We start from the raw sequence: 12,869 nt of genomic DNA on the forward strand, positions 1-12,869 counted from the left end.
CCACCCAGCACAGATAAACTCCGTGGCTAAAACACTAATTACCAGAACCAAACGCCTGGCAGACAAGACACACATTAAGACTGAACTATGCACCCTGACTAAAGTACTGACAGCCAACGGCTTCCACAAAAGCAAAATCACCAGCTTGATCCACAAAAACACACTGAAACATAATAGAAACCCAGAAGATGAAACAGCTGTCCTGCCCTACATAAGAGGTACTACAGACAAAATTAGTAAGGTACTACAAAGACATCACAACAGGACTGCCTTCAAAACAGACAGAAAAATAGCAGCCATCCTTAGCAACCCCAAAGATAAAATTGACCTGGAAAACCAAGGCATATACGAAGTCCCCTGTGCATCATGCCCAGCCACATACATTGGACAGACCAATAGAAGAATAAGTACCCGCCTGGATGAACACAAAAATGCAGTCAAAAAGCTGGAACACACTTCCTCACTAGTCCAACACATGGAAGCCACAGGTCATAGCATCAACTTCAATGGCACCAAAACCCTGGCCACTATGGAAAACCCTAGCCACAGAGTCATCAGAGAAGCCATAGAGATTGAAAAAAGATCAGAAAGCATGAATAGAAGAGATGATTCCACCAGGCTGTCAATCATTTGGAAGCCTGCACTCACAAACAAAAAAATCTCCACACCACAAGCCAGGCAAACACCTGGGCACAAACAGATCCCCCCTGATACCTCCAGCTCAAACACACCCCAACCAGGCACCCAGATGAAACCCAGCTTCCTAACTAATGATAGCCGTCCATTTACCCGAAGCTAAGCTGCACTAAAGGCCTCCAATAAAGTAACACAATGCTGCCAGCCAATCAAGATACAAAAAGAGCCAAAAAACAGACAGAAGATATTAGAGACACCAATCAAGCAGAACACAGCAAACTCTGAGACCAATAAACACAGACCAAGACTCCCAACCAATCAGGATGAAGAAAAAACCATTCTGGCACAGCAATAGGCTGCCCCAAATTTAAATCTGAAACCACTGTAAAAGTCTGACCCACAGACGGACACAATACAGAAGCCTGATGATGGCAGATGAGATTCTGCTGAAACGTTGCTACAACTTTAAAAGAACAACTACAATGACGTGGGAAAATACCGAACCAAGCCGAATACCATATATATATATATATATATATATATATATATATATATATATATATATATATATATATATATATATATAAAACAAATATATATGTGTGTGTGTTTGTGTGTGTGTGTGTGTGTGTGTATAAACTATCCCATAACAAAGACCGAGTTACGCAGTTATTAAAAATGTGTGTATGAGCCCAAACAGCAAAAATAAATACTTGGACATGAACAACCACTCAATAGGATTAACCTTCATATTTCTTATCCACACTATGTTAGAGAGGTGGAAGGTACTAAAATGCCTCTTCTCCGCATTTTTTTATTCATCCAATTAACAAATAGATGAACAATAAAGTCATCTTTTAAAATATACATGCACCAGTGGTGGGATTCAATTTTTTTTACTACCGGTTCTGTGGGCGTGGCTTGGTGGGCGTGGCAGGGGAAGGATACTGTAAAACTCCAGTAAGAGGTAGTATTTGCTGGTTCTCCGAACTACTCAAAATTTCTGCTACTGGTTCTCCAGAACTGGTCAGAACCTACTGAATACCACCTCTGATACACACACACACACACACACACACACACATACCCATACACAGCAGGAGGGAGGGAGAGAGAGGAAGAAGGGGGAAGAGAAAGTAAAGGGAAGGCAGACTCTAAGAATATTAGCAACAGCAATGGAACAAGCACTATACTAATAGAGTGGACATTTCCACACCATTATTTTCACTTTCTTATGTTCAGAAGTAGCTTAAAGGTGAGTGATCATCTTCTGCTGACCTAAATGCTGAGAACTAGGAATAAAAATCACTTCCCTATCCTGTGGTGTTGTAGGTCTTGCAACAACAAGATGATTCTCATATCCATATCCCATATTCAGCCACAAAGAAAGTGATAAAGAAAAATAAAACATTAGTAATCTAGTATTTTGCATGGGGCCTCATTTGTAGGAGAGGAAAAAATCCCTGCCACAACTCATGTCATTGAAAGTATTATTGGTGAGTTTGTGTGTTTCGTTTATGTATATAGGTTTATAAGATATAGCCATATTGCAAAGAATACAGCAATTTGGCCTACAGAAAGGGAAGGAATTATATTTAAAAGATTAGCCCAAATTTAAAGAGCTGGCCTTGTATTTATAATATGCACAAAATCTAGAATGTACACTTCATCCCCTTTTTTTTCAATGAAATGCAATTGTTTCCTTTCATGAATGATGAATCACTGCCATCGTAGCACAAATGCACATAGACATAAATAAAGCTGTGTGAAATCTGGAAAAGATACATTGATTCAAGTCAAAATGTACCTTCAATTTAGATAAAGTATAAAATTAGATAGATGGCAAAACTTGTGGGAAAGAAACTATAAATTAACAATGCCAACTTCTTATAAAGAAAATTTATATAAAATGTTTTTAGATGGCACTTACCACCTGCTAGGTTAGCTAAAATGTTTAAAAATATGTCTAGCAAATGTTGGAAATGTAACAAAAAATGGCATATATTACCATATGTGGTGGACCTGTGTTAAAGCAAAAAACAAATTGAGCAAAAATACATAAGTGGTTTTAAAAGATGATAAAATACATGTAGATTTTAAACCTAAACTTTTTCTATTAGGTATAGCACCAGAAAAACTTGATAAACAAAATATATATTTAATATTGCATGTATTAACAGTAGCGAGGATTGTATTCGCACAATATTGGAAAAATGAAGAAAAACCACGTGACGAAGAGATAATTGGGAAGATACTGGATTGTTCAGAAATGGACAGACTTACATTGAATATTAAACAGATAGAAGATACAGAATATTATCATACATGGAACTTATTCTACCAGTGATTGGAAATAAGGGGTGGAGATTAAGAATGCAATTAAAATAACTCTGAGAACATGACATTTACTAAGCACTAACAAAATGTAAACAGTAGAAAATTAATAAAACTTTATTTAAAAAGTGTCCTTCAAGGCTCATGTGTGAAGTGGGACTAGTTGCCTATGAGAGAGTCAGTGTCGTTGAACTTAATCGATGTTGAACATCTATGGAGATTTTCAGTCATCCAGCTCATGGTTGTCCCAAAAGTGCTTTTTCAAGAGGCAACTTGTTTTTCTTTTAAGACATTTTGCTTCTCATCCAGGAAGTTTCTTCAACTTTGACTGGATGGTGGGGAATGGAAGGCAGAAAGATGGTTATTTGCATTCTTTAGAGAATCATTGAGGCTACTTGGAGGTAGTCTGTGTCCTCAGGGTCACCTGAGTAGTGCAAATCCATGCTGCTGCTTCAACAGGACTTCGATGGACTTTGGTGAGAAATATATATCGGCAGAGCATAATTGAAGCAAAGAGGTTAGCAGAAAAATGCTTCCTTCCAAATTACAGCTGAAGGCATCAAAGTAATGCAAGACAAAACAAGATGCTGCCTTTAAATCAATTAAATGTAGAGGAAGTAAGGAATGGCCTTGAAGGACATAAAAAAGAGCTGCTACCAAGGCACCCGTTAGTCAAGTGCGAGTTGAGCCCATTCCAAGAAATTAATTTGAGTAAACATCTCTTATAGATCCTTCTTAAGTTTACATGAAGCAAAGTAGAGGACTACATTCAGAAAGGTTCTGTTACTGTAGCTGTTACAATAAAAGTAGTCCCAATATCTCTTACATCCTGTCAGAATATTCATGAACTGGCAGAGACATGGTTAACAAAGTCAGCCAACGGGAGGTGCTCTCAATTCTGAAAGTGAAAGTAGTAATCTGTTTCTGAGCTCCTGAGCTGCTGTTTGTGTTTTTTGCTTATGTTATGTTGGAAGAAACTACTGGTATTGTAAACTTTACTTCATTATGTTATTATGTTTATAAAGAAGTTAATGAATCCTGCTGAGTCAGTCATCTGTGTGTTTTCTGGATTTGAATTTCTGCTGCAAATTTTCACATATCCTAATGGGTATAAAAAGTCCACATACCCCTGTTAAAATGCTATGTTTTTGACATGCATTTTAGGCCCAGTATTCTTCAATATCTTCATAAAAAATTTAGATGAGGGAATAGAAGGGGATCTCATCAAATTACCAGACAACACCAAGCTGCAGGAATAGCTAAAATCCCAGAAGATAGGCTCAAGATCCAGATGGATCTCAACAAACTTGAACATAGAATCTTACCTAACAAAATGAAATTCAATGGAGACAAAAGTAAGGTCTTACACTTAGGCAAGAAAAATCAAATGTACAGGTATAGATTAGGTGAAACTTGGTAGAATAGCAGTAACTGTGAGAGGATTCTTTAGAGTCCTGGTGGACCATCACCTAAAAATGAGCCACTGCAATCCTAGGCTGCATTAACAGAGAGAATCATGATCACATGAAGTGTTAGTACTAGTTTGTAATGTCTTAGTAAGACCACATGTGGAATACTAGAGGTGACTTGATATTTAAGAGGTTGACACAGTAAGAAGGGGTTCAACCTGCACCTGACAGCAGAACAACCTACAGCTAAGGAGAAATTTCCTTAGTGAGGACTATTAACCAATGGAATGGCTTGCCTTCAGAAGTTGTAGGTGCTCCATCACTGAAAGCTTTTATGTGTATATGAGGGAAACTTGGACATAAAAACTACTAAATAGAGTTAACCTTCCTATTTCTTATTCACACTATGTTAGAGGGATGAGATGCCTCTTCTCCACATTTTTTATCCAGCCAGTTGAAAAATGTATAAACAATAGTCATTTTTTGAAATACACATACAAACATACATGGTGGGAAAGAGTGAGAGGAAAAGGACCTAAACCCAATTGAAAATCTATGGGGTGACCTGAAAAGGGCTGTGTACAGGAAATGTCATTGTAATCTGACAGATCTGGAAGAGTTTTGTAAGGAAGAGTGGACAAAGATTTCCACAAAGATATACCATGTTGATAGGCCTATCTAAAAGACTGAGTGCCTTAAAAGAACTGAATGTCATAAAGTCAAAAGGCGCTTCAACAAAGTGTGCACATTTGTTGCCCTAAAAGAGTTCAATTTGTTTTTTTTTTAATTGAATTGTACAGCTTATATGTTATATTAAAGGTGGGAAGAATCTGAAGTGATTTATTTTGATCTGATAATTTTATATCTCAAAAATCTAGCATTTTAACAGGGGTGTATAGAGTTTTAAATCCACTGTGTAGTATTTGTATCTTAGTCTGGTCTGATGTCACTCTTAGCTAGTGGAATTGAGATACTGTCAAAGTTAGGTAGGGGAGACATCAAACGCATATGACAAACTGCCAAAAAAACTTGTGAAATAGCTATAAAACCTTCAAATATTCATGAAAAGTGAATTGGCATTTTCGGGTGTTCATGGACTCTTATACTATGCTATCAAATAAATTTCTGTCCAGCATTAACTCAATATAGATATAAAGATAACATAAATTATATCATGATTGCAGATACACAAAGAGAAAGAAAAATGGGAGGCAAGATATTCTTTTAACCATGGAATATTTGAACAAATGTTCTAAAAAAAGAAGTAGGATTTTTGCTGGTTAATCAGCAAAATCAGCATTGTGTGAAGAGGTGAATGTGACACAAAATCAATAGAAGCAAAGTTTCAGAAGGTTCCATTCTACCACTGTTTGCAAGCTTAGTGCCAAAGAATCAACAACATTAGCCACATTATTCACACAAAAATAATGGACCAAGCTAATTGTACTGGAATGAACTGAATAATAATGGTGAGCACATGAAATTCCCTATAAAAGTCATAAGAACATAGTGGGTTACATATTCCAGCTCAAATGTTAAAAGGATACAATAGTACTTCTAAGAAACATGTTTTAAACATGGAATTAATGAAAGCCATGTGACAATATATTTTGAATATGCACCAAACAACATAGAATGTAACATAATTATGGGGACAAGTGTAACACTCCTGTATTTTATTTTTAAGGATAGATTTAGTTCCTTCTGGTGTTTTATTAAAAATGCAAAAGAATATCTTTTGATATAATGCTAACATTAACAATAACTACAAAAGTCAAGGATTATATTTGATTGTGAAACTTTTAAACTACAAGTTTATCATAATATCATGAAAGAATAGAAAGTAGTTTTCATGTTCTTCCAGTTCTTATTTGAATTTGACATAAACAAAAAAAGACATGCAGCCCATTTTCTAGATTCCCTTTCTCAATTTCTTTGTTTCTTTCCTGACCCCATCCAAACTCATCTTATCCCATTTCATTTAGGTTCTTCATTTTCTTTTCTAATTAATCTCTTTTTTTTCTTTTCTTAGATTTTTCTTTGTCTTCATCCCATGTTCTTTGATTCACCGCATGAGCAAAGCTGCATTTACTAAAAATTGCCTAAGAAAATACTCTTTAGTAGAAAAAAGATACAATCTGTTGGCAAATTTACCATTTATAATGCATATAAATGCCTCTTGCCCCACCTCTCCTGAAAACTGTGGACTACTGAGATTTATGGTATAAAAATTCCCCCAGGATATTGGCATAACCTTTAAGCCAGAAAGTTGTTTTTAATCAACCCCAGCATCCTATTTAGATTTTGGACTCAAAAGCACAAGGCCAGCAGTTTTAAGAGCAAGTCAAGAAATAAGAAAATAAGTGATGAGGGAAGGATGTATTAGTCAGTCTTGTACTTTAAGTACAACTGTGAATAATAATCTTGATTATGTTCAACTTGACCAAGGGGAAAAATACCTAACAAAAACCATCTTGAACTTTTAGATTGATTGCAAAGAACACCTTTAGAATTCTGGTTTCTGCTACTTTATGGCAGCATTTATTTTCAAATCAGAGGAAATACCTTCTGTAGCCACTATTCTGACTTCCATACAGAACAATGCAGCTCAAAAAAGCTATTTGTGCACCCTCCCACACTGCAATAGATAGTCAAATTTAGTATATGACTGTCAGGCCTGCCCCAGTTAGGTCCCTAGGAAAGAAAAACCCTTGACTCCACTTAGTTGAAGTGATAGACAGTTTTACTAAGGATTACTGGTTGCAGTAAAAGCAGACTAGAACTAAGGTCCCCACACAAAAGATTACACAATTTTATTCATCGTCACCACCCTCTCCCCATGACCAGTTCATCTTTGGCCAATGATGAGCTGCATTGGTGTTTTGAGAACCACTCACATGTTTAGACCAATCCACATTCCATTCTTAGCTTCATGGCCTTGAAGACTGGTACAGGCTGGTTTTCTTGCACCACTAGTTTCCATCAAACTGTCATCTTCCCTTCCCTTTTTCCCACCTATGCCCCATACATGTTGTCCATTTGCTCCCCTTCTCCTTCCCACTAACAGTTGATGGCACCAAGGCACCAAGCGAGGCACCAAGGTGATGATGGCAGAGCTGACTGACATCAATTTGCAAAAATTCCAAGAGAAATGTTGTGACCCCTTGACTTTTGAAAACAATGAATGCGAGTTTCACCAACAATTATCCATGTAGCCCAGTATCCTAACTGTTGCTAGATAGGTTAGGAGAAATACAAAGAGATTGAAGAATGAATCTAAGAAATAAGTTTTACTCTACATTTGTTAACTTGGAGAAAGTGTATGGCAGCTTGAATAGGCTTGAATCAGGAACAGAAATTTTGTTGCTGAATGATATGGTGTACAATCTCTGTCAACTCTTGATGATTAGTGGTAGGGATATTCCTAGTAAGGATGAGTAGATATTCAATACAATGAATAGCATATATCCAACAGGGTCACCCAATTAAAGCGGACAGGTACAGATATTGGCAAACAGAGAGATAGAAAGATGCTATAAGCATGTGATAATTTTCATTATTAAGTTATTATTATCTTTATTAAGATATAATTTTATACTTTTCAGGACAAAACAATTGTAAATGACTATATTTTATCAAAGAAGTACATGGATAGACCTCCTAAAGAGGAAACTACTCAGTATCAGGTGATGGGACCCTAAATTTGTATGGTACTCAACATGCCACTGTGGAAGAACTGGAGGTCTTTTGCAGTATTTATGTTTATTGATGTTTATCACCTGACTGGATGTACCAGCTCTCTAAAATTATTCATCAGATACCTTAGAACAGGGGTGTCAAATTGGCAGCCTGCAGGCCAGATGCATCACATGCAAACCATACTAACCCCAGCTCTGCAAAGGCAAAAAAGTCATGATATGTCACATGACATCACATGATGCAATTGAGTTTGACACCCATGCCTTAGAAGATAATACCTACTTACAAGAAGCTCTAGTATTAGAAGTTATTGTCAACGATAATTATATGTAAATTCTAGTAATAAAAGTCAAGGAGGGCTGTGAAAAATGAGCAAAAAAAATACAAAAGGGCAAACTAATGACACCAGGTCAAGCACAAACAGTCATGGAGTTGGCAGTGAAGATTTCGAAACGGTAGATAACTTCTGCCTTTTAGGATTGTCAGGAAAAGAATAATCAATCAAGAAATATGCTTATGACCAGCACTTTGGTAGATAGTAACAAAGAAGACACATTGGGAAAAAATATTCAGATGCTATGTGTCTATGCCTCCAAAGATTATAATCCTATAGGAAAAATAAGGATTGAATCACAAAACAAATATAAAAATAAATGGGGTGAGAGGAAATTGGGGAGATGGAGAAAATGAGAATGTTGTGGTTAAATGGAGTTGGGATCTGAGATTGTGGATTTGGGGTTTTCATGAACTTTGAGCCATAATCATCTCAATTATGACAAATCACGGCTTGAACTATCTTGCTTTGCATGTAATTAGTCTATCTCATATATTAGTTTCACCTTTTAAGTTGCATTACTAAAATAAATGAACTTTTACACAATATTCTAATTTTTTGAGTTTCACCTGTACAGTATAGTTATATTCTTTTGTTTGCTTTCAAGTCCCATTCCATTCTTTTATTTGCTTTCAAGTCTCATTCCATACATTGAATCCACTTGAATATACCTATCTCATAATTTTATTTAAATAGGTGAGTCTGGAAAAGTTGTATTAGTCTGTATAATTGCCTGTTATATTAAGTATAAACTCTGTACATTCAATTACACTGTACTTGTTTTATGTGCTGTAAGTGCTACTATGGATTTTTTGTATGGTACAAATACAGTTATCTTTACCAAAGAGATTGAAGCCATATCATTCTCCTGACCCTTTAGAGGTCTTGCTTGCTAACAGCAAATGAAGAAGATACTGGATAACGTGATGAGCAAGCAAATAAACACACTGTAGAGAGATTTTTAATTTATTCTCTCAGTGCTTGGGTTGTAGTAAAAAGGTTTAAATATCAGCTTGCAAATGTTGTGCATTTTTTCCATTCACAAGTATGAATAAAATCACAGCTATTCCCTTTCCTTCTTCTATAAAAAAAACTTTTTTTCCTTTTTTTTTATTCCTGAATGTTGATCTGTTTTTACAAACAGGATTTCTGACTCCTTCATGGCTCTTGTTTGTGTTCAGCTCATCCAACAGGCAACTGTAAACAAAGATATGGAAAGAAATCAAAGGTCAGGCAGCTTTTACTGGACCACCCTCAGAAACTCACATTGAGACGAGGACCTGTTTAAATGTATTTTGAAAAAGCCTTCCATGTCATTCTCCCTGACCTGCATGTTTGCTGTTTGTCTTTGAAAAACAGATCTGGAGAGGCCCACAGACTTTAAACTAAGTGACTCGTCAAATGCATGGCTGTGGCTCAGATCTAGCAGGTAGTAAATTTTGCAGCTTTGTCTTCCACTGACATCCTGTCATGTGCTTGAAACATAAATAGCAGTGGAGACAAATTGCTGTTGATTTCCTATTAAGCTTTGGCCCACTGGCCTCCTTCTCTACTTGCAGCATTTATACCTACCCTTCTGGCATTTGACAGACAAAATACCTCCCTTCCCGCAGGCTGGAGTAGTAAGAGAATTATTGTCTTTTTTTCTCTTATCTTGTTTCCTATTCACATAGTGGAAGAATCTCCTGCTTTAGAGGCTTCAGAATCATACTCTGAAGCTCTTCTCAAGAAAAAGTGCATCCAACTTTTTCTGATCTTCTGCCTAAGTTTCCCTCAATTCAGTTTTCATTCAGTTTCAGTTTCCTAAAGAACGTCTCTTCCCCAGCTCAACAAGTTTTGGATTTTTTATTTCAACCCTGAAAAAAATGCTATCTTTTCCTTGTAGATTAAACATTCATTTTATTCTTAGCTTCTAAGATTAGAATATAATAAAATATTTAGAACATAATGAAATAATGACTTTTCTAGTTACTGTAATGATTGCATTCTGGATTTTGCTTCCTTCCTCTCCTCAGCAATGAGTTATTTCAGCCATGTTGTTTTCATCTTCTTTTCCCAGTGGAAAAATGTAGACTTGCAAAGGTTTACTCATAGGGATTTTGCAAAAAAAAAAAAAAAGACATTAATTAAATCCTCTCTTCTAGATATTGTAACAAATACTGGAATTCTCATAGATATATACTGGCAAAGCCCCCAAGAAATCTCAGCTCCTATAATTAGGAGGATACTGGCTAAAGCAAAAGTACTTAAGCAGTTCTTTCAGGATCCTGATATTTTGTACATTCAATAATACTGATAACTAGTGCATGGCAGAATAAATTACTTATCTGCTCACAAGAGGCACACGGGTCTCTCTAGCACAACATATTTTCTGTGGGTCTTTAGAATTACTTAACTTGATTTATTTTCTGTTTTATCTCTCCTTGGACTTTTACGGGGGCACTGTGACTTTTTATCTCTTTTTTGTTCCATTTATTTCTATTAATCAGCCTTCCATCTTGCTGTGTCACCTTTCAGTTCACTTTTTTTGCTTTCAGCCTTATATTTTAATATTCATTTTTCTTTGCAGCATTTATCCTGTCTTTTTCACATCCTCCGTTCTTCTCTTTCATCTTAGAACTGTCATTTTTAAAACAAAAACATGAATTCTTATCTAGGATAATGATTGGATGCTGTAATATAACAACATTTTCTTTGCTTCTCTGGTTTTTAAAAAAGGTACAAGTTATATTGTGAGAGCAGGAAGGTGTTAATTCCCAAATATGTCCTTTGGGGATTTAGTTCAAACCAGAACCAGGCTACTCTGACCTTTCTCTGAGCCCACACTTATAAGAACGATGGAGAAAGGTCAAATACATTCAGTACAGTACTTCTTCCTCAATGTTAAGACTACTTAGGCTCATCAGATTTTACAGGACAAGCAAGTGTCAAAGATACCTTTTGTAATGCAGATTGCATTCTATTTCATTCAGCTTAGATATTCAGAATTATTTCCTTTTAGCAGTTATGCTTATTTAGGTATTTGTGTATGCCCCTACATGCTTAAATATGAAGTGTGGCCACACAAGACAAGATCTTGTTAGCTGCACCTTGTTGTTTATGAATACTCCATAATATCTGAGCTACTTATTTGATGCTAGTTTATACTGTACCTTATTATTTTAAACATCCTTGTCTACTATATATTCTCTTATAGTATGGTTACTTTATTTCTGTTGTGTAGGCAGTGTTAAGGTCTGTACACTCTAGAGATATGAAAACACTAAATGCACTCCTACTTTCCTGCTTGCTCTTGCAAGGGAGTTTTCCAATTTATCATGGTTTTAATCGTTTTTTTATTATTATTTATTTATTTATTTATTTATTTATTTATTTATTTATTAAAAAAGAAAGGTCCATTCAAGAATCTGAAAAGGATTTTACTCACCTGTTTTGTCATGTGTAGAAAGTAATAGAGCTGTTTTTATTTCACTTTACAATAAAAAATAATTTGCTACTTAGAGAAGGCTAGGCTGGTACATAACCTTTGTGGGCATGATAGTGATATTAGTACTGTATAGACTTTCAAGACATACTGAGCTTTCTTCATAATGAACTTTTTACCACTGGGACTAAGCCTGATATTCTAAATAAATAGAAGAAAAAAGATCCTGATTTTTTTTTAAAAAAAAAAGATAACAAATGCAAAGTAACCTACCTCCAGACCCAACAAATGTTTGGCTTTCTTTTAGCAAAACAGAAATGTTAGCCAAATTTCATTTGTATTTGTCATTAATGCTATTCTGCATAAGACACTTTGCCCCACAGAAGCAACATTATTAGCAGTGTTTCTAGTAACTAATTGGAAACACCAGAAGATGCCACTGTGTATATGTACCATATGTGCTGATGTTTCTTCCAACTAATAGAAGTGCCAAATGAAGCCCCAAAGTACTATGAAATAAACAATGGAGCAGTATCACTTTATGTTTTAAAAACAAGAAGTTTCATTTCTTTGTGAATCACATATGTAGGGATGTTCTGCCTGAATCATCAGTCTTAATTCCTCCTGACATGAATTTCCCTGGGTAAAAATGCCCAAATTCACCCCAATGGAATTTTTAAAAAAACACTTGCCTTTATTGTTCCAGAGGTGCTTTTACAAGAGGCAACTGGACTTTCTGTTTTTTTCTTTGAAGATGTTTGCTTCTCATTCAAGAACTTTCTTCAGCTTTGAGAAGATTCCTGGATGGGAAGTAAAACATCTTCAAAGAAAAACCAGAAAGCTCAGTTGCCTCTTGAAAAAGCACTTTTGGGACAGCCGTGACCTAGATGACTGAGAATCTCCATAAACAGTTAGCCTTGCCTTTATTATTCTTATAAATACCTCAAGGTGGCAAACATATGTAATGCTCCTTTATTCTCCCATTTTCTCCACAAGAAATCCTTGAAGTAGCTGGGCTGAGATACAGTAACCA

The 12,869-nt window shown here is 35.7% G+C and overlaps 1 protein-coding gene across 2 annotated transcripts in view; it reads left to right on the top strand.

Annotated features, from left to right (window-relative positions):
* Positions 1–12,869, top strand: part of LSAMP (limbic system associated membrane protein) — a 498,110-nt gene that overhangs the window by 423,847 nt on the left and 61,394 nt on the right. The window lies entirely within an intron of this gene.

This window comes from Notechis scutatus, chromosome 5, assembly GCF_049901735.1.
Source record: "Notechis scutatus isolate UNSWTSFEM ecotype Mainland chromosome 5, rNotScu1.2, whole genome shotgun sequence".
Classification (NCBI taxonomy): Eukaryota; Metazoa; Chordata; class Lepidosauria; order Squamata; family Elapidae; genus Notechis; species Notechis scutatus.